Here is a 23,249-nt window from a genome sequence, read left to right as displayed (position 1 = left end):
GGGCGAATGCCCTCGGCGGAGAGGCCGGGAAGGTAAGCGAGAGGCAGGGGCGGCAAAGGGGGCGGCGGGGGCACGGGCACGGCGGGGAGGGCGCTGCCCCCCGCCGCGGGGCAGGCGGGAGCGGGCCGGCGGCAGAGGGGACGGGGGTCGGGGGGAGCCGCTGCCGGCACCGCGGGTGCTCGTGTAGGGCAGCCCCCCTCGGCCCCCCAGCCATGCCATGTTTAAAAATGCACTACAATAATTAAAAAATAAAGGCCGGCGGCCCTCTGCCGCGCGGTGCGGCGGTGCGGCTCTTGGGCGAGAGGTGGGTCGTTGCCCGACGGCGTTATCTCCCGGGGCCGGCGGGCAGCTCCTGGCAGCGGCCGGCGGTGTCTCGAAAGCCGCGGGCAGGGCCAGCCGCTCCGCTGCGCCCGCCGCCGCCGCYCGAGCCCCCGGCGGGGCATCGCCGCCGCTCGCGTTTCCCCGTCGTTGCAGCGCCCTCCGTGTCCTTGCCCTTGTTTCCTTGCCCTCCCGTCCCGCGTCCCCGACGGCCGGCGCGGGCGGCTCCGGCGGGGCAGGRCAGGCGGCCGGCGCTGAAGCAGGGCGGGGGAGCGCGGAGGGTCCGTGAGCCGCGGGCAGAAGCCCTCCTGCCYCGGGGGGGCTCCAGCGCCGCGCCGCCCGCCACCGGGACGCCGCTCCGGAGCCGGGGGTGTCCTCGGCATCACGGCRGGGCGAGCTGGGCGAGGGCTTTTCCGGGGTTTCTCCCCCGGGGGAGCGGTGGAGCGAGCGTGGAGCCCCTCGCTGCACCGGCGCGGCAGGTGCCTCCTGGCCGCTTCGCCGCTTCCCCGGCAGCAGCGCCCGAGGGAGCCCGGAGACAACACCTTAATAACCGTAATAATTAAAAACAGCAACAACAACAACAAAAACCTCCTTCTGCCTGGCCTTAATGATCCTTTACACACATTCCCCGCCCGCTCCCTCCCCCGTCCCCCCAGTGAAGGGCACTGATTGTTCGCACTCCTCTGCTTGCCGAGAGCGCAGCCTGATGAAAAGACTTTATCCTCGAGTGACTCCAGCGCTCGCTCCTCCTCCTCCCCCCTCCTCCTCCTCTCCCCAACCCGCCGGCCGCCTCGCTTCGGTCTCAGCCCTAATTGGGCTCTTGCTAATATGATTAAAGCCCAGTTAAATGTTTCTTGATAAATCTTGTCAAGAGAGGATCCCCGCGCCCCCTCCCCTCTCTCTGTTGCTTGTCAGAAGCCCGGTTGCAGACAGGACATGCCCGGCTCCTGCTGTTCGTGCTCCGGTGGGAAGCTGGCATTTCACAATTGTTCCTTTAACGGGGTTGTTTTGGAGCCGCTCCTGGCGATTGTTCCTCTTCAGGCCGGGCTTGCTGATAAGAACCTCCCGTGGCTTTTATGTAACACGTTAGGATTTGGTCCCGATCCCAAAATCGCGCTGTTTCTTTAGCCTTTTATTTCATCCCCCCGCCCGCCCGCGCCTCCCCCTCGCCTTCTCCTTTGGTGAGCTGTTAGTAGCCTGTTCCCGGAACGGCTCGATCCGAGCCGGCCGGGCGCGATCGCCCATGCAAAAGCCGCGCAGGTCCCGGCGGAGCTGCGCAGCGGCGGAAGGTGCGCGCCCGGCCAGGCGGGCAGCGCTGCGGCCCCGGCCGCTCCCTCGTTGGAAATGCCCCTTCCCCTGCGCCTCTCACGTCTCCGAGCCCGCGGGAGATGCTCTCTGCTTCCTCCCCTGCCCGCGCACCCGCAGTTTTTGCGGCAGCCCGCGCGGCTGCGAGCGCTCTCCCTCACCTCCACCTGCGTCTATTCCTGGTAGTTTCATGTAATTGGGTTTGGGGTTTAACCCTCTTCCCCCCACCCAGCCACCGGTTTGGGAATGGTGGTGAAATTCGAAGGAATTCAGGAACCAGCCATCGGCGGCGGAAGGCGAGGGTGATGGCCGGGAGCGGGRGGACCCGGGCCCCTCCGCCCGCCGCGGGCTGGGTGCGCGGCGCTCGCCCCGCCGCTGCGGAGCTGCTCCGTGGCGGTGCCGTTGACTCACTCAATTTTTTGGTTTTATGTTTGTCTTGAGGGCGCCGAGCTTCGACCGGGGCTTTTCGAGGGAGTTTGATGCCTGTTGCTGAAGGGTTACTAGGTTTGGGGACTGGAGGCTCTGTTGGTCTGGTTGTTGGGGGGGAGGGTGTTTGCTCCCCTCCAGAGCCAAGTGCCGCCACGGGCTCGAAGCGCACCGGTCCGGGGACCGGTGGTGGCAGTTCCCGGTGGTCCGTCGGGTCCCAGCTCCGTCCGGCTCCGCTCGCCCCCGCGGTGCTGCCCGTGCCCCGCGGCGGGGGCAGGGAGCTGCTGTCCGCAGCGCGATTCCTCGACGGGCAAGCGCTGCTGTCACCCGTGGGAACCGAGGGCGCAGGCCACGGGGTACCGGCTGCCGCTGCCCCCTACCCTGGCGAGGGGAAATCCTCGCACTCGCTCCCGTTTCAGCCCACTGGTGGCTCCGGTTCGCGCCCGGGGCTCCCCCGTCCCCCGCCGCGGCACCCCGCCGCCCGGCCGCCAGCCTTCGGGGCTGCCATTGCGAGGGGAAAGGAGCGGTGCGGGAAAGCGCGGAGGACAAAACCAGAGAAACGAAAACTCGGCCCCAGTCCCCGGGAGCTCAGCTCCAGGAACGACACCTGCTCCTCGGGCAGGGGGAGACCCGAGCCAAGGGTCAAAGCGCGGATCTGCCTCCCCGCCGAGCCGCTGCGCCCCGCGTCCGAGCCGGCGGCGGCAGCCGGGAGTGGCGGCGGCGCGGGGCAGAGCCGCGCCGGGGCGAGCGGGGAGCAGGCAAAGCCCCGCCGGGACGGACGGGGAGCGGGACAGAGCCTCGTCGGGGCGGATGGGGAGCAGGCAAAGCTCCGCCGGGGCGGGTAGGGATCGCAGGGCAGAGCCCCGCCGGGGCGGACGGGGACCTGCGTCCGGGACGGAGGGAGTTTTCCTCTGCTCTAGTTCGCCCCAGCAAGGCGAACTCGCCCCCCTCGACCGAGGTCTCAGCAGTGGTCTGAGGCTGGTTCCCTCTCCTCTCCCCTTTCCTCCCTCCCCCTCCCCGTCCAAGGGTCTGGGTTTGTGCAAGACCACAAGAGTTGCGGCCCCCTCGCCCCGGGGCTGTTGATTTACCCGAGGAGAGTCCTAAATAAGAAGCTGTTTGTGCTCAAGCTGGAAAGCTGGAGGCTTTCTAAGAATGGTGCTTTTCTTACTCGGACTTTTTTTCATTTTATTTTATTTTTATTGGTACGTCGAACCAGTCTACAGCATTGCTGGCATCTTTCCACCAGGTGCCTGGGGCTCAGAGGAAAATTCAGATGAGTCCTAAAATGATGAGACAGTTTCCCTCCCCTCCTCCCAAATAAAAATAATAATAAAAGAAAGAATTGGTACAAAGGGATTAGGAAGGGATTCAAACTGGAAACAGAAAATCAGCTTCACCCTATCAGGGCAATGAGGACCCAGAAAGGCCTTCCATGGAAGGGAAGGAATCAAAGAGGCTGGAAGATGGAACTTGACTGGTTTGGGAGCCAGCTTCTGAGAAGTGGTTACCACCCATGGCAAGGGATTTGACCCAGTGATCCAAAACATCCCTTCTAATCCTGTTCCTATAAAATAATAARTTGCCTCTCTATGCATCAAAAGAATCTCAAAGGCTGTTACCCACATTAAATTATCATGCTTCATAACACTCTTGTAGGTATGGCTCCTTGTTCCTATCCAGGAGTAGAATTAACAGATCTGCTCCAAGGTCCAGGTGTCACGTTTGGAGCTATGAGGACTTACTCCAGACACCACGGACTGATCACTCAGCACTGTCCTGCTTCCTTAATTCTTGAAGGAGACTGATGATTTTATAATCTATGAAACAGCTACCTGCAAACACAAGAGGCTGCTTTTTCAAGATCCAGGAAATACCAATTCTGGATGTTATTTTAAAGCTAGGTGCACAGTATCAGGAAACATACCCAGAATTAGAAGTTTTTAGGTTTTAGACTCTAGATGTTTGACTACTACAATTATTTAACTAAACTGCGTTTAGTCCTGAATAAGTACCCCCTGTTACTCTCAGAAGAATCTAGGTGAGCTTGCTGAAGGATTTCCTGCTCACCTGACTTATGAAAGCAATCGTTTTCTTTCTGAGTAAACAGAGAGTAGTGGCTGATATTCGTGCGTTCGATGTAGACAGAAAAACCTAGACTCAAATCTACTTGCTTTTCTTATGCAAATCTTCTCATAGGATTAGAAGGGAAAGTAAACAGCAGTTCCAACCTTAAGATCTTTTTCTTTTTAGAGGCAGCTTGTTGTATAAATCTGAAACAGAAACTGTTTTCATTTGAAGATCAAATAGAAGTTATCTAGCGAAGCTGACAAACAGGAGCAGAATAATCTGTTTGCATTTTTGGGAAATGGATAGCTCTGGTTTTGTTTCAAGGCAAGTAACTTTTAAATAATATTTAACGAAATAATTGACCTTGATGTTTAAACTACAACTTCCTTCACGTCATTAAGCCCTCTGTTTTTTTAAAAAAATGTTTAGTATCTGAACTCTGGCGTTCATTCTGCTAATCTCCTAATAACATTTGTTTCTTGTGGAATTTTGTTTAATGAACTCATCGGTGAAAGGAGGGAGAGTTCAGAACAACATGAGCTTTACAGCTCATTTATATTTTCTTCTTTCTGAAAAAAATAGCAAAAATCATATGCAGAATGACTTTTCAGGAATAACTTTTTAGAAGGAAGTTTAGAAGGAAGGAACAAGGAGAAGGTTTGTAGTCTGAACCATAGGAGCCTTAGGACAAACTGTGGTCTTTTAACATATATTCTGACTTTTAAAATACATTGCTGTCCTTCACTACAAAAAAAAAAGATTTTATGGAATTTGTCCTCATGATAATTAGGGTCTGAGTCTGCTTTTGAAATGTGAGAAAAATGGAAATAACACCATAAAGTGTGTCTATCACATAAAGCTTTTTAGGACAGCCTGATTCACACTGTATCCTGCTCTTTGTTCAACTGACAGATTTTCAACTGCAGAAAGAGGCACATATCTGGGGGCTGCTATTATCTATGTTAAATATGTACATTTTGGATCAGTCCTACTTTATTTGAATACCCACAACTTCTGCTTGGGGACCTTAAGCGTGAAAGGATTGCAGAGATGTGCATTTTATTAGCTATCCGTCAGTCTTTGTACATGGACAAAGATACATTTACTAGCCTCTCTGCTCTGTAAGAGATCAGAAAATTGCATGCAATATGACTTCAAGTAAAAACAAACAAGCAACCAGCAACATATGCTTTCCCTTGCAAGAAAGCAGGCAAACAAACAAGGTGGGGGAAAACAAAAGCAACAAATGAACATGCAGAGTTTGGTCTGATCTTTATTTGGCTGTAAATGAAAAACATTGCCGCAACACTGTTTTTTTTTTTTTGTTTTTTTTTTCCCCAAGTTACATGACCTTTGAGTTACAAAACACTAGCATCTACCTGAACACTGTTGTGTACCCTGCAGGTCATGTGCTCATATACAGATGAAAGCTTTTCCTTTATCCCTTCTGGCACATATTTTGTCTCTCCACAGAGTTACTCCTTTCAATACGTGACCATATGAGGCACCAAGTTGCATTACTCTTAACAAATGACACGTAGCTAACATTTCTAGTGCTTAACAATATTTGGACTCCCTCTCCAGTGCACAAACACTTAGCTCAATAATGACTGAAGGCCCAGGACCTAGCGAACACGACAGTGTTACACAACCAGAGATGTGATGCTATCTGGCAATCTCAGCAGGGTTACTCTGATCATGGGACAATACGATTTCTGTGTCCGGCATCATGGTGATAGAGGTTGTCTCTCAATCTTTGCATGAATGTCAGAAGTGTAGGTAGGCATTTTCCTCTGTCTTTTGCTTCCCTCTTGCAGATTTGGCACCTTCAGCATCCTGGTGCAACCCTGAAGCTCCTGTCCTTGACCCCATATACTAGGCACTGACTTGCAAACCAACTGTACCTAACACAGGCACAGCACCCATATCAGGAGAGATGTGCCTGTGCAGGGGGTGTAGCTGCTCGGTGGTTACTTACTGTAGCTCCATGTTGTGGCTCAGTGTTGGCAGGTGAAGGGAGGAGGCGCTCCCATCCTTACATGGCTGTCGTGCCATTCCCCCGTTGGCATGGGCTGCCTCTACACCTGTCAAGCTGTATTTTTAGCCACTCAATGCATGTGCCTAGCGTAAACCATTGCAACTACTGTTCCTGAGTTTTACAGGAAACCGGGACATGGCAACCAGGGATTGCAGTTCTGACCTGAGATGCTGCAGGAGGTGCTACAGCAGAGCAGTCATGGTTGACCTATAGTTACAGAGTAGCTGCTGCCTTTTTTTTTTTTTTTTTTTTTAGATTTGTGAACTACAAGGAAAACAGTGCAATTTCTCTTCCCAATGAATTGAGTACAGTCCCTGCTCTAACTCCTATCAGCTCTGCAACCTATGTGTTTTGTAGCATGCGATTGACACCTAGCTTTTTCCCAACAGTGTGTCCCGATGTGTTTTCCCCCAACAACCAAACACAGCCTGCAACCTACTGGTAGTGACAGGAGATGGCATTTCAGTCATGCAGGGTAAACATGGTTATTCTAGCTTCTGCTATGCCTGTGGTGATCTGTGAAGAATCCGCCTGGTGTTGCTCGGCCCCTGGGCTGACCTGCAGCTCCTCGGCACAGACTTCAGCAGGGAGCTGTGCGAGACTAGACTTTTCTGTGAGAAGGAATACACTGTTCTTCTTTTTTCCCRTGAGAATGATTTATCTTGTGGTTGTGCTGGGCCTTGGAGAATGCTCTCTCCCCCAGTTCTCCTATCAACTCCCCTCRCATCAGTTCAGGGAGCCAGCAACACTCACTGTGTCCTGAATTCCATTAGTCTCTTGTTGTCTTAGAATCTTGTCTTAAAAACCTCATAGCACCTGCAGGTACTCTTTGTACCTTCTGCTGAGCGGTTATGTAGTATTTCTCCACAGTGCAAAAAAACTCCACCCTTTTTCCCCCTATATTCCAGCAAGTCAGTGGAGTCAGTGGTTCTTACGGAGATCATGACAGYTAACTTGTAAAGCTTGCTGGGGTCTGTCTGCAGTTAATGTGTTGTGCAAATTCCTCTGTCCCCACTACTTCCCTGAATTTGAACACTAGCTATCAGGATACATTTCCTTGTCCTCTCCTCCAAACACATCTGCGCCTCTGACGGAGAGCCCTGGGGAAGCTGAAACCAGGATGCAAGCCCAAGCAGTGTGGATACATTTAGGATTAAGGCTGCTAACGGCTGCGGCATGTCACTTCTGCCTGCTCTTTACTAAAGCAGTAAAGTCTTGTGGCTGACATGTCCTCCTCTTCACTGGGTTACATGACACATGCCAGAAAATGTGTCAGCCCACTCCTCATCTCCTCGGCATTATTAGCTCAGGGAAGGAAACACAGCCAGAGAGCGCGCACACAACTTTGACAGGTCCTGCCTAATCCACCCACATAATGACATTTCTTATGCTAAGTGCCAGGGCGGTTGAGGGAGGCCACTGCCGGTATCAGCTGCTGGCAAGTCAAAGTTAGTTTCATGGTTACGTTTAAGAGATAGCCTGACTTTACATTAAGAAGTCTTTGTCTCCTGTGGTGTGGCACTCAGAGAATGACATCMAAAGCCTTCCTGATTCACCCCCGGGCCGCTCGAGTATAGGCATGGCACCGAGCCGGGCCGCGCTGCTGGGAGAGCTGAGTCACAGCGACATCCATGACTATCCGCCTATTTGCGGGAGGAAGTAACGTGCTCCAAGCATAAAACAACCAGTAGTAGATTACATCCTTCCTCGTGTCGGCTTAGCCCTGCTGGCTACCGGAGGATGCGCTGGGGAGGCCGGAGCAGGCTGCTCGTTTCGCAGCCTGGCTCCTCCACAGCCCTGCCTCGGGGCAGCCGCTCTTCCCCGCGCTGCACTGCGCTGGGCCGTGCGGGCAAACCACATGAGAGGGTTTTACTCAGCCGGGCCCAGAAGAGGACTTCTGGCTCGCTTGCGTGTGCGCGGGCAGAGTTGCACCGCGTGCTGAGCCACCGGACTCTCCTCCAGCGGGGCAGGCACRTCTGATCGCGAGGATGCTGTGTGCTCTCCGTCCCTTGGCGTCCCTCCCTGTAATTAGCCTGTTTCTGATTTATTTATTTTCAGGCAGTCTTCTGCACCCTTGCTCCCTCACTTGGGCACATGGGGCAAACCACAGACTTGCCCTTAAACTACACAGAGAAGAAAAATCAGAAACAGACTAACCACATGAGTCAGTGGCAGGRGACAGAAAACACATGACTGGACACCGAATTTCCCTCCGGGCTTGAGGTGTGATGTAACCGGGCTCACGCACCGCCTCTGCAMAGCGGGTAATGCATCCCTCTGCATTACCCAACTCCCGGGTTATGCTCGCTCTGAGAAACCAAGGCACATTTGAAAATCATTCCTAGGCAAGAAATAAGGATTTGGTCCATGTTCACATAGCCAGAGTAATCACTTTCTAGTCTACAGTGATTCCTGTCAGTGTTATTGTGGCTTCCCAGAATTTGGGTTTGAATGCGGCAAAGTCTAGAAGCGAAGGACTACGCAGAGCCGTTTATGAGAATCCGCGTTTCCGTGTGCATGGGCCGGTTCACTCCCTCACGGAGCCCGGATAGACCCCTGCCACTGAGCTGCCGGGTAAGGTGGCAGTGCAAGACGGCAGTCAGACACTTCCTACAGATAAACACAAGCGGGTTGATCCTCCCTGTGCCATTAAAATACATTTATTCTATTCCATAACAGTCCCTTGTTTGTCTCCCARGGGTAACAGCCTTGCCCGAGACGGATTATCAGGACACTAATCAAAAATAGACAAGCCACGCAAAAWAACGAGGTCCAAGCAGAGTAATATAAATAGCTTCCTGCGTATCCCAAATGCGAAAGCTGTACACTTGCTGTCGCCACACAGCCAGGTCATTCCTGTTCTGAACAGAAATTTTGCACTCTGTGGTTCTGCAGGCCTTCAGCAGGTGAATGATACGGAGCCGTTGTTCGTGCGGTGGATCAGACAACAGAGAAGGTCTCCAGACAGAACCTCTGCTCGCTTCCGGCGAGGAGGAATGAATCGTCCCTTCTTTTGGGATCAACAGAAATACAGATGCAAAAGCAGGGCATGGACAAATGACAGAAGATAAGATACTGCTCCAGCAAGCAGAACATCCTGTCTTCTGGACGGGTGAGTATTTCCAAACTTTCCAAATGTTTCATTGCCCTCCAGATGGAGCATAGATCTGCCCCAAGTGAATGTCTCCCTGTGCCTACTCCTTCCCCTCCTTCCCAGCAACTTTCCAGCAGTTGAGCCACAACGAAAGTGAGCAGAATTTAGTCTTGAAAAAAGAGATAAGACAAAGGAAGGAAAAAAAAAAACAAAACAAAACAGAGGATGCTGTGATTTCCATGGTCAGCCTCCCAGACACTGCCATAGCATTTTGTGTATCTGCACGAAGACTTGGCCTCTACTGGTTGATCATTAGCAGAACTTGGTGCAGCTGTATAAACAGCACATTTCTACACCTACAGGCCTTCATTCATTTCMTCCAGTGAGGTTTTTAATTTGACTGGCAGCTAGCCTATCTGGGCAGCTGATAAGAGAAGAAAAAAAATCACTCTCCAGTCTTTACATCTCCATTGCCTTTCCTCTGGTTCTCATCATAGACGTGTGTAAAGAATTCAAGAGCTCTCAATACATTTGTAGCCAAATATTTACCCTAAGTGAGGTGGATTATATTTGCTTACTGTATCCATTGCCATGCTGGCATATATTCAAGACTGTCTAACTCCTTGGAGTACTATTGAATACATTGAAAAAAAACCCAACTTTGTTTATAACGAACTGTTTGCCAACGACTGCGCAGGCTGCGTTGTGCAGGGTGTCCTAGCTCTTGAGCTCACAGAGCTGCCGTTTGGGACCGCGCTTTGCCTGTCTCCACAACCGCAGCCGCAGCGACCGTCCTGGGACGGGGCTGCTTTACYTTAGTCTTCTGCAGGATTAATAAGAGTAGAGTCACATTCTCTCAGGCATCTCACCGAGAGAAAAATCTAAATGAACAACCTTCAGAAGAAACATATTCCTTCAGAAAATGCAACCTGCTTTTTTTTGAGAGCATACTTTTTTGACATTTTTAATAGAGACAAATTAAAATAGCATTTACATTCAAGAACATTAGAAGTATTGTTTTACATAAAGGGAAAACATTTAAGTTTCCCATAGGTGTTCCTTGTTTCATTTCATTTTGCTTTGAACTTTATAATATTCATATAATTAATATTTTCCTATTAAATTGAATATTTTAATGTATTTATAATTTTGAGGCTTTTCAGTGTGAGAATGATTTGACATTTATGGAATGCTATCATCATTCCAAACCTTTTTTTTTCTGAATTTTCATTCTGTGAAAACTTCAGCATTTTTGCCTTTTTCCTTAACAGCTGGAATTTCCCATAGAATGGAAATTCTGTTTTCTGACCAACTGTGCTAAAGTTTCTTGCTCTATCAAAAAGAAAGGGGGAAGGGCTTCACAAATATACAACTGTAAACTTGTCAGAATACATTTCTCATTGTTGGCTCATATGTTGCCCTCTTTTGGTAGCTTTTGTACTGTACTACACATAACAATTTTAACATCTGCTGTAGCAATTCTGCGTGCAAAGAGAACTGCGTGCTGAATGTTACTAAGTGACTGTGTGAGAAGCGCAATAGGCTGTGAGTTAGTCGCTTGAACTAGCTTATAGAGACATCCTATCTGGAGAGAAAAAGCAATAGGGAATGCATGAAGCAGTGCAATATGAAACTAGACCGCAAAGGAAAATGAGAAAGAAGCAAAAGGAGAAGGAGCTGTAGATACTCATTCAAGTGGACGATTTAACCCCATATCTTGGCTTCCAAATGAGAGGACAAATTTGACACTCAAGCATTCGGTCAACTGAGATTTAGCAAGAGAAGTTCTACTCTAGTCATCATTCATTTGTTACTCCTGCTTGCTTTCTTAATAAACTATGCAGTGATTTTATTAAATTCTTATAGATATTCACTAGTCAAGCCCAGAGCAGTGCCTGCTAACTTTCCAAGAATAAAGCCCTGCCAATGTCAACACCTCCATTTTCAGTATTACATTTTTGAAAGATAAAATAAAGTAATAGTTGTTTTTTTAAAACAAAGTGAATTGCTAATACTAATAACAAAATAGTGTGATACTAATTGCATTATAATTCCAGAATCATTATTTAAATGAAGCACTGAAGTGTTAATTTTTCCAGAAGAGAGTTATTGTTTTCTACTATTTCTGAGCAAAATTTAAACATTGCTTCAGACTTTTTTTTTTTTTTTTTTTTTTTAGGAGTTTAAGGAGCTGGGTATTCACTTTCTCTTGACTTTCAGTAGGAATCAAGTACTAACTCCCTCCCAATGCCATTCTTAGAAAACAAACTGCCCTCTACTTCAGATAATTCTGTTATAAGCATAATAAATGTTTGTGCAGAAGAGAGATTCCCAGTATATATGTGATCCCAGTTCATCATTTCATAACCCTGTTCTTTAAAGATTAATTTGCCTTGGTTTGAAAATAAGCAAAAGGRAATTCTTTTAGAAAAAGTTGCAGAGATGATTGCAGAGTTTGCAGTGGAATAGTTCATCCCACCTTGAATTATGGAGTTTTTGTGGCAGCTCCATATAATCAGGGATTCCTGAGATAAGAAAGAGCTCCTAACCTTTCCCATGTAAAGGTATAAAGCTCTACTTCAGGGGCCTTCTGCCATGCTTTATTCAATCCTATCCTAAAACCCCAGCAATACGAATTCCCCTTGAAAGACTATCTGACTGCCTTCCAATTTTTACTTTTAAAAAAAATAACCAAAAAGGCTTGATTTTTTGCAGACCCTCGCTGCGAGTGTAAGCATGCAGCACAGCCTTACAGAAATGCACACATGACCACGGGCTGATCTTGGTGTGGCCAACACGCACCTTTCAGTGCTCCGGGGCCTGTAGACTTTTACCACCTTTCCCCGCGCACGCAGCCCAGCCCCTCCAGCTCCGCTCTAACCCCGTGCTTGCACGTGCACCCTTTGGCTCATGTGTAGTTCCTCTGTCAAAGCCACCTAACAGGGCAATAAAGGGAGTCGTAAGTCAACACTACAGCTCACGCACATTAAGGTCAGTTTATGCTTAAATGAGATGCTGGGTTTGAGCCTCGGCTGTTCCTCCGAAGAGATTTTTCCAGCCTTTGAATCATTATGGGATTTYTTCCAGCTCCTTCCAGTCAGTCGGTGGCTAGCAGTGTTGAGCACAGAGTTGAATGTAGTTTCACAGAGTTTTACAAGTGGACTATTACCTCTGCGCTTCATGATATATGTCTCTGTGTACACAGCCTTTACTGCAATGCAAATTCATATCTCATTTCTATCTCGTCTGCTGCCCGCTATACCTTGAAACGCTATCAGCCGGGACATGTGCATACCAGCGTATCTTCTTTTCTGTTTGTTTTTTGTTTGTGAGTTGTTTGGAGGGTTTTGTACCCAGCTTTCTAATATCTGCAGGTCCTTTGATATCATTTATCTGCTGTCTGCTGTTTGCATTCCTTCCTGGTTTAGTACCATCAGCACATTTCGCTATTGTGCTGTTTACCTCTGCTTTGAGATCACCAACAGAGATATTAAATAGAACGATGTCCGTCAAAAGTCCCTGCCGTGACCCACAACACATTTCCACACGCGTGATAACCCAGCAGCTGATCGTTGCCCTTTGTTTGCAGTCTTTCTCCCGTTTCAGTCCACACAGCAGTGCTCGCCTCCAAAACAGTCACTGTGCTGCTTCCCCGCTCGAATATCTGAACCTGTAGCAAACTGCGTACTCGGGGTACTCGGTACCCGCTGTTCTGCGCTCCCGCCCGATCTCCTCCTCTCTCCGTCACTTACCACGCGCGCTACCTTGCCTCCCGAGGGCTGATTCAGATCAGCCTGACTGCGGCTTGCAGGCTGGATCTCCAAACCTGTGGCAGATAGAGGCACAATACTGTGTATTAACACCGCAGGTACATTTAACGAGCCTCGTTCTTTCCAAGCCCATACTGCTTACCGCTCCCGATACTATTGCCTCAGTCTTTCCTTGGGATCAGTGGATGACTTAGCTGTATGAAATACGAAGAATTTGGCCTAAAATGTTTAAGGCATTTTCCTTGATTTATGGCTTTTGAGGCCAGAAAGGACCATTAACTCATCTCCTCGAACGCCTTCTGTGTCACAGACCATAGCAGCGCACCATTCCCCACATCCTGAGCCCAATCATTTCTGTTTGACTAACAAGTATTTTCCAGCAATGTGTCCAGTTTTGGTACGTACGCTATCACTTTCTTAGGCAGTTTGTTTCAGCAGTTTGTCGTGCTGCCTGCTGAAAATCCAGGCCTCATGGCTCACTTAAATTAGCCTGGCTTAAATTTCTACCCACTGATTTTTGTAATACAGTCTTCTGATTCGGGCCACTCTCTTTTCTTGTTGTAATTACGTGCTGTAATCAAGTCATCTCATTTAGAAAAAACGTGTTGAAGCATATTCTGCAGCCTGCAAGGAGCGCTTACGCCTCTTTTCTGACCCTTCTTTGGCTTTTCTTGCACGCTCCGGCGGGATAACACATCACTGCCGTACAGGCAGTACCACGCTCGACCCGGACTTCTCTGCGAACTCACTTAAAGGCAACRCTAATCCCCGTTAGCACCCCGTCGGACTGGCGCCAAGGCCCAGTTGCGTCCCCTCGTTGACAGGGGACGCAACTCCCTCTCCAGGGAGACCATCCCCAGGGCATCAGTGCGGCCGCCTGACTTAAAGCTCTCGGTGCTGGCGGATTGCAGCCTTCCACATTTCAGCTGCTCCGTCCTCAGCACGTATTTAGCCCTCCAGCAATTCTGTTTCTCCCCCCCCCAATTTGCCAGCACTCTCTTACTAGCGGCACACTCGTTTCTAGACCGGTTAGGATCATCTTCTAGACTAGCAGGCTTGCAAAGCTCCAAAGCTTTCCGTCAGGAGCGACTCGACGTCTATCAGGCGGCCAGTTCTTAATCTGCTCAGCGGTCACTTGAACGCTATCGTACAGCACTCGTTTTTTAAGTGCCTAAACAGAAAARGCAAACAATTGTATTTGAATACTGAAAAAAATAGACTAGAACTTAAATCCCACAAAGTGCTCAAGAGACTAATCCTCGCTGTTGCCTAAACACTTACAAGCATGTGGATTTACGTGACTGGTTTTAGGCCCACAGTTATGAAACCTTAAACTTTGTATATTTTTCTGTTAATATTAGTTTCTCTAAGGACAAGACTGAGACACCATGCTAGTTGGAAGGACTGCRTATTTTCCTTTCTAGATAGTCATACAGAGCTTTCCTCTTGTTTCTCTGTGTGTCTCCAGGTAACTACAATTTTTCAAAAATAATTCAAAAATAATTGGCAATGGTGGTGTAAATCTGCTACACAATGCTTGTAATATCCTAGGGTGCAGATTATGTGGCTTTTTTGACTTTAATACATATATTCAGATACTCCTAAATATTCCCTCATCTGTTTCTATCAATAGGATTTATTTATTTGTGTCACAGTGTTTCTTTCTTGTTAATTGCTTCAAGTTATTTAATGTAATTAAAGACAGATGGCAAAGCATAGTTCAATATCTTGAACTTCATCATTTGTTATCAAATATTCTCTTGAATTTATCATTTGTTAATGAGTGGCTTATGTAGCTCTATGAATGTAGCAAGAATGTTATGATTTTGGTTTTTACGTGCTGTGCTTTAAATTAAATCCTGGGATCAGTTCCTAGTTATGCTGAAGCCAATGACAAAAGCTGCCATTGACCAGGATCCCACAGTGGGAGACCACGGATGGGGAAAGCTGCAAGCCAGCTCCGTTTGGTGTCCGCACTTCACGGAGGCACCCAGCTCTCCGTCCCTCAGCCCAGGGCTCACCATGGGCCTGGACCTCAGTGGGGTCAGTGGCATGTCCATGCGGGAAACCCACGGCCAAGTCAGGACCGTAACGGGGAGGTTTGTTCCCTCGTCTTGGTGGGAACCCATCTCCGATGTCAGCATTGTTTGGGTTTATGCTATTTGGGGGAGATGKTTTTTCCCCTCCCATATGCAAGAGAGCAAAACATCTGTTTCCATTAAGGACATCTTGTTCTTCAGATTGGAGAAAATCACCAAGGAAGGGAGAACAAATAAAAAACTCCAGAGGAGAAAGACGCCCACCAAGTGCTCCCCCTGTGCAGCCACACTGATGTGATTCGCAGCGTTGCCGGCAGCCGGCGCGCAGCCCGGTCACCCCACTCCCTCTCTCGCCTAGAGCTAAGTACACTGCCCGCTCCTACCTCTCCTAACTCATGAACGGGCCAGTTTCCCCCCAGCTATTTTTTCCTCCAGATCTCTCCGTAAGTGCTGTCCTTACTCTGAAATGCATCTGCAGGCTGTGGCGTGCTGGTATATTTTGAYGTCCTTATCTTTCCTCTCTCGTGAAGAAGAGGCTAATGGCATGCCTGCCTTCTTTGCCAGCTGCCCCCTCTCCCAACGCTAAGGGGGGCAGCGAAGGCACCGTAATTCACATAGCCGTCAGCAGCGACAACGGGTTTCTGAACTAGCTCGTTCCTCCGCTCCCATGTTTCAGTCCAACAAGCAATTTTGCTTTATCTGTTTTGACTCAGTCCTCGCCTGCGCCTATTGTTCCTCGCATTCTTGCATTTCCACCAGCGTCTGTGACCGACAGAAATGCAATTCCTCAATTAGACTCCAAGGGGTGTGCTGGGAATCGCAAGTCGGCCTAAAGATTTATGTGCTAAACGAAATGATCGTAACTGACACAATACTTCCAGCAAGCAAGTTTGGAAATATCAGAACCTTCCCCTTCCCCTCTTCTCCCCCTTTCCCGAGAAGGCCAAATTAGAGAGCGTGAGGCTTTCTCATTGCTAACATGAGTCATGCTCACACTGTGCACATGTCTGGTGAGGTCAGCGCCAAGGGTTACTGCATTTGGACTATAGCAAAAAATGGATTCTGCTAAATGACAGAGCAGTCAGAGGAACGTGAAAAAAAGAGGAGGAATGCAGAAGCCACGAAGGCCCCCAAACCACAGGCGGAGGAAGCGGAGATAGACTCATGCTTCTCGGAAGAGACAGGTGGCATGGGACACTTTGCTCTCTTATTCACCTAACCTTTTGGCTCCGAAAATAAGCGGCTTTCCCCTCCTCCCCCCATGAATGTTCGGAAAAACAACAAAATCACCTATTTTATTCAGCCTCAAGTAGGATTTTTAAAAACATTAGGATCWGTTATCACTCCCAGGAACATACAATGAGGCATATTTTAAAATAAATGGGCATTTTCTGCCAAACAGATGTCATGTAAAATCCCCACTTAAAGTGCTGATACTCATCTTTAAGCACATGTTTAAGTCCCAATAAAGTCAGTACAACTTAAGCAAACTATAGTTTAGCATGTGCTTAGTTGAGCGCTTGAATCAGGTCACAACCAGCAAAGGATTACTAACAGCAGTTTTTTAGGATGGTTCGTAGCATAGCTGAGTCTACTACAGCAGGTGCTTTTTTTCTTTTTCTTTTTTCATTACTGTAAAACAAGTTTCATCCTTCAAGAAAACAGCTGTATTTGGCACCTCTTATAAGAAATGACAACTGAAACTTCCAAACTGCTTTAACCACAGGAAAAAATAAAAAATAAAATCTAATGCCGATGTTGAAACACAACTTTTGATTTTAAAGGTTGATTATCCTTTTTTTTTCAGTTGTTAAATGCTAAAGCAGCAAGCAGACACCACTTTACAATCTATTGCATTGGGCTGTTTTTCAGTAGGTTGCCTCCTGTCAACAGCAGGTTCAGAACTGCCAGTTCTAATTAAAAACTTTATTTTAAAGATACATTTCAGAATTTATTTATGGCCGTAAGTGCTTCTCACCCTCAGAAATTTAAATTGCTGGATTGAGCAGCTGGATATAGTTTCTTTTCTAACACTTCCCACGTAATGTCTTTAACTAACTGTTTCAGCGAGTCAGGACCGATCCGCTGTGCCCGTTCAAATCACTTTCACCAGTCACCTAGAGCAGACTCTGAGTTGTGCCTATTTCTTTGCCCTGGGTTTAACTGCATTTTATTTTTTCTTTCTATGGTCATAATGCATCAATTTAAAAATGGCCAAAGATTATTCTCACTTCAAAAATGTCAGTGACAAATCCTTTTGGTAATCCCAGTTGTACTAAACATTCAGCTCAGACAATTGCCATCGTAAACTCTATACAAGAAGCATTGTGCAGTCTGTGATTTATAAGCATATTCCATAGCAAAAAATATTTTGATAAGCAATGCTTCCCCCTGCTGTGGCCAGCTGTCTGCCTCAGAAAGAAAAGATGAGTGAAACTCTTATCTGTCTTCTACATTCAGTATGAAAGTATCAGCTCCAACAGCAAAATCCTTCCTGAACACCAGCCTGCACAAGTGTCTAAATTTTACTTTGGGTTATATCTGTGCCACCTAAGGCACCCATTGAACAGAGTTTGAAAGCAGCAGAATATAGCTTAACCTTTTGACTCAGCATGTGTTTACAATTATTAATCAAAGAGCCACTACGCAGAGCATATATTTGCATCATAAAAGGATAGTAAGACAGCTAGCACTTGTGATCTTGTATCCTTTATAAGCTTTTAAGATTTGAAAAATAGATTGGGTATTCTATTAAGTGATGGAATAATAGATCATATCTTTATTTTATTCTTTGGTTATTCAGAGTTAAAGGAATAGATAGCTTTACTTGTCCAGTTCAGTATACAGATTATTAGCTATTGTAAGGCATGTTACAAACAGCAAATCTTTTGAATAACTTTTATATTGATGGCATCATATCAAAAAAAGTCATTGCAATTCATTAGAGCCCTATTTGCATTCTCACATTGGTATAAATACACCTCAGTCACTTAGTGAAGTCAGCTGTTTGCATTTACCAACGGGTTTTGAAGTATGATAACGGCTTGAGATTCCTAAAGAGTCTCAGATTACAGCAGCATCTTAATAGATTTGTCCTTAAGACTCACTCCCACTTTCTGATCACACAGGCCACCTCATGGTTTTGATGGTTGAATAACAGCCCTGAGGCAAATACAACTGTTAACATTTAGAAGTGCTAGCTGGAAAGTATTGAATGCATTTTTAGCTACTTGTAACACCATTACGCTCTTGGGAGAATAAAAAAAAAAAAAAAGTCAATCCTATCTGACCAGTCAGCTCTCCACAGACCTCCAGCAGACTCTCCYCAGGTCTTTGGTGGTCTATCAGACCACAGCTTGAGATCCACTGGAATACAGAACACTGTAATACTTAAGGCATCTAAAAGTTCATCATACCTGTATTTTTTTTCCAGTAAAGAGAAGGATCTGGCTGTAATTGCAAGATAAAGAAAGAGGTATAATTTTGTCTGAGAGACATTTAACTAAACCACCAATATGTTCTCTTAATTCAAAGCAGGAATAGGGGGAACATCTCCAAATCCAAGGAATGTATTATATCATCAACTCCTTGTTTTTAAGTGGTTCCAAATCATCACAAAGATTGTGTAAGACCAGCTGATTCCCAATATAGATATCCTTTTCTTGGGCACTAAGTCATGCCAAGACCCTGGCTGAAATTTTACAAGGAGCCTCTCTGATTATACTTTAAATAACGGCTATTAGTCATAAGGATTGGCTACCTTTCTTTTCTTTCAAAATATGCTATAAATATACCATCATTTATTCATTTCTGAAATCATCATATTCTCCTCCAAAAGAGTTAGCTCCTTGGTTAAATTTTCATTATTTAGTAGTATAGTTGTGGGTCATATGTTTAGGTATAAAAGTTTAGAAGTATATGGCCCATTAGCTGCCAATGATATAAAGAGTATGTTCACATAGAATTAAGTACTTAAGTCCTTTCTGCAGACTCCTGAAGGTGGGAATTCCTCCCCATTTATTTTTAAAAAAATTTGATCTTGGATAAAGATAATCTGATAATTACTTTTAGTCTTGCATTGGTGTAGCAGTTCCAAGGTCCAATCCTCAATTAGATCTCCAAGGTGRTAAGTGCAGTTCGGACATGGAGGAAAACAATTTTCCCTGCCCCAAAGGGTTCCCAATGTAAATGTCTAATTTAAAATTCATTAGTTTTACACATCACCTTACGTAACAATCACAATGCCATAAAAGAGCGAACACATGCTCGTAATTAAAACCATGGCAGTCTCATCCCATTGTATAAAAAATAGCTCTATCCTAATGGTCCTGAGTCCGTGCCAGAATAGCAGCTAATCATGGGGGAAAGATGATCTAACACTTACAGAACATGAAAATAGAAATGCAATGTTTCTGGTTCCAGCCTATTTTCTCTAGACTTGCTGGGTGATCTTGTGCGTGCTACTTAAGCTTTCAGTCCCTCAATCTACCCATCTGCAGAACAGCAACAGCAGCATTTATCTGCCTCAGAAGAGTTTTGTAAGACTAAATCCATAAATCATTTAGTCTCTTACATACTCTTAACTAGCTTTCTATGCAGCACCCATCATAGATACAGTTGAGGAACACTCATGGATTAATGATTTTAGCCCCATTATATGCCTGAAAAGTAGAGTCCAGTGAATATGTTGCAGAAGGAAAAGAACCATCATGTTCAAATCATTCCTATTCCTGTGCTATTTGTATTTTACCCCTAATATGCAATAAAGGCAATTTTTAATTTCTCACTTTATAAGAGTTTAGCAAATACATATTCAGAGAGCCAGACTGATTATTTTCTATGTAAAACTTGTAGAAGAAACCCTTTTATTTTTGTGTATTATTTTCACAAGAGACATCAAATTATTTGTAAATGAACAAGGTCACAAAAATACCTTAAATGCAGAGAAATTCTGGGAAATGCTGTGGATGATTTTTTATCTGAAAAGAATAGAGGAATAATGTGCGATATTCGTAGTATCATTCTGTGCTTGTACCTAGCAGAAAATGCTGGTATCAGACCACCAAGTCCTGTTCATTGATAAAATCGTTCACAATATAGGAATGAATGAAGTGTCTTGACAGTTAGTACTCTGATTCTCTGAGCAAGTTTCACAGTTCAGGGCACAACCAGTCAGTCTATCAGTGGCATTCTTTCAGCCTGTAATCATCTGTAAAGCCACGTCCTAACAGAGATAATGAGGTCCCATTCATTATTTGCCCAAGTGCAGCAGTTTAAGTCTTGCCTCTCTTTCTCTCCTCTGATGGAAAATTAAATGTTTGAAGTTTGGACCTGATCCTACCTTCACTGAAGTCAATGCTAAGACACCACCTGATTTTAAGGGAGCAGCAGCAGACGGTTTGTAACTTGGAGATTGCATTAAATTCTCTTATCCCACTGTTACGGAGTGGAAAGCAGGTCACGGGTCTGATGTTTGCAGTAATAATGARGGGGCTTTAGAAACTAAATGGGATGTAGCTGATGATTTTAGCACAAATTGAACCGAAGTACTAATGACTTACCAAGCATTATTCTTATCTGTTGCACAACCAGCACATGGTGATGTCCAGAAATAGCGTAACATCATCCTTCAGTAAAAGGCTCAGGGGCTGATACTCTGTTCACTCGCACTAATGTAAACCAGGAGTAACTTCACCTAAGTATTATATTGTAAATTACGTAAGACTAATTTTAGTGAGGGAAAAATTATGCTTACATGAGTGCAGCCCCGGCCAGCCATGCTCATGGGGAGCCTGGCCCCAGGAGGGACCGCAGCAGCACCTCGTCACATACCCTGGCACAGCTTTAGCCAGGGACAGCTTTATCCTGAAAAAAGCTGGAGGATGGGAGGTCAGATAAAAAGTAGGTGCTTAGGGCCGTCTCAAGAGGAAAGCACAGTGGAGATCAGGTCCTTGAATTTTACTGTGACACAAACTCCACTCGTCCGGCCAGGGTACAGGGCTGCTCTCAGCCCATTGACCTTGCCRGTGAGGTGACACAGGCTGCAGTAAATATCCTGGAGATATCGTCTCTTTTTGAGACTTGTCCTATCTCGCTGACAAACATAGCTGCCCTCAGCAGAGGGGCATCATCTGCTTGTGGAATCAGACCTTAATCCTCTGTATTCAGTGCAGAGTATTAAGGTAGGTTTTACTTCAGCGTGTTACCTCAGATATTAACCTTTGGTAAACATGCATCATTCTTAGACCAGGAACAGCTCCGCTCCTTTCTGGGCATGTCATATGCTTGCTATGATGCTCAATGAATGCTCAGAAGCATATGCACTGCCTCACCACATCCTCCCTCACAGGACACGGCCATGGGTCACCAGTYGTCCAGATGAGGTGGCAGTGTCTCGTAAGGGCATCCCTTTGCAGGGGGACACACAGCAAGGTCAGAGATGAGCATGCAAGGTCCCCTCCGGACACCATCTGTCGGTAAGTCAGGGAGACCTGGTCTAACACTGGGAACCAGAAACTGATCTTTGAGCCAAACTCAGGGGCTTTACCGACATTGGGTAATATCCTACCCTGTTCAATGAGCACTTCTCATTGCTGAGCTCATGGAGGCTACCAGTATTGCCATCTGGCCCTTTCATATCTTTTTGCACTAAACCAAGATCTTGTTCTATTGAGATAGCTGCAGTATTTCAAAAGTGTAGCATGCTCCGCAGAAGACTCTTAACTCACTCTTCCTTTTATAKGTAGTAAATGTCAATACTTCTGCAGTTGTGGGCATGCTCTCTTATGTACTAATAGCTGAAATTAAAGATGAAGGGCCACTGTGCAAACATTGAAGTTATTGTAATGAGCAACTCTGGTTTGTAAAGTTAAGGGTTCTTTTACATTGTGAATAAACTATTCACAAGTACTTTAAGTGGTATTTTAGCTATTTTATAAGTATATGCAAATCAGCATCTCATATATCTTAGAACAACCAACTCAATCAAAGAAATGCTCAGCAAAATTGCAGCCTTACTTTCTAATGCCAGTTCACACTATAAAAAGCTGTGTTAGAAAGTAGACTTTCTTGTAAAGAGAATGCTGTTTTTCAGCTAACATTGAAGAGCAAATACAAGATGACAAATTCTCATTTAGTAGTTTAGATTAGGAACAATACCGATAAAACTTTCTATCTTTTTCTATAGTGCTTTAAACCAAAGAATCTTTAAATATATTACAATAATTAAGCCTGAAAACATCACCATAATACATGGCTTAATTTACAGATGGGTAAACTGAGGCTGAAAGTGGTTACTTGTGCCTATTTGTGCCTCACCCAATCAATCAARGAACAAAACAGCAAGAAGTTATGATGGCCTGGCCTCCACTTCACTGGTCAAACTTTTACCAGATCACATCTCACGCCAGGAGAACCTCATGTTAACAACCTCATTGTATTTGAGAGTAAGATCCAGGGCTCTAGGCTCCATTACTGCAGTAACACTTGATCACTTGTATTCCTGCCTATTAGTTTAGCATATATAATTATTTTTACAGCAAAATAAAATAAGTTCAGGAATTCATGTATCTTTATTATAATTATTAAYCATATTATTTTCCAAGCACTTCAGTTAAAATACCATTGAAAGTCTTTCTCTCATTTGTCAAAAGCCCCAGTAAGTTTATTTCCCTTTTATGTGATACTGGATTATTTACTCCTCATTTTGTACATGCAACAAGCCCTGACTAGTAACTACATGGCAGACACAACATGTCCAGATCTCAGAAACCTGCTCATTTCACTTGTTTGTCTGTTGGAGGTTTGGCTCTTCTCCTGATATTGCACAGGTTATCTCCATCTTTTTTTTTAACGCATCAGCCAGCCTGCCTGAGCTAGTCCATAGGCAGGTTTAGTAAAAATAGGTATCCACAGATGTTAGAGTACCAAAAATGAACACCAATGCTCTTAAAATGTTTTAGGGGGTTCATTCTGTGAGGAATGATAGGCTTTTACCAAGGTGAAGGGCCTTCTGCCCCAGCTCCAGTGCAGAAGATGCAGAGACTGGCAAAGACCAGCCCTGGGGAGACTCCTTCTCCACAGTGCACCTGAGCAAAACAAAACTGGAAGCTTTATAGGAGTTAGAAAGCACCTGGCTAATGTGGACAGAGCCACCTGATCCATGGAAGTGCTGAGCAATCACAGCCCCCATC

At 46.0% G+C, this 23,249-nt stretch overlaps 2 long non-coding RNA genes across 2 annotated transcripts in view; one reads left to right on the top strand and one right to left on the bottom strand.

The window, feature by feature from the left end:
• Window positions 1–1,803, bottom strand: part of LOC146588675 (uncharacterized) — a 113,275-nt gene extending 111,472 nt beyond the window's left edge. The window contains exon 1 of the long non-coding RNA XR_014897357.1: window positions 1,785–1,803. This is a non-coding gene — a long non-coding RNA (uncharacterized LOC146588675). The remainder of the gene's footprint in view (window positions 1–1,784) is intronic.
• The window catches only part of LOC146588674 (uncharacterized), a 53,008-nt gene continuing 29,759 nt past the window's right edge, over window positions 1–23,249 (top strand). The window contains exons 1-2 of the long non-coding RNA XR_014897358.1: window positions 1–32; window positions 9,050–9,266. This is a non-coding gene — a long non-coding RNA (uncharacterized LOC146588674). The remainder of the gene's footprint in view (window positions 33–9,049; window positions 9,267–23,249) is intronic.

Source organism: Rhea americana, unplaced genomic scaffold (assembly GCF_003343005.1).
Source record: "Rhea americana isolate MKP2758 unplaced genomic scaffold, rheAme1 scaffold_5, whole genome shotgun sequence".
Classification (NCBI taxonomy): domain Eukaryota; kingdom Metazoa; phylum Chordata; class Aves; order Rheiformes; family Rheidae; genus Rhea; species Rhea americana.
This window is presented reverse-complemented; position numbering and strand designations above follow the sequence as displayed.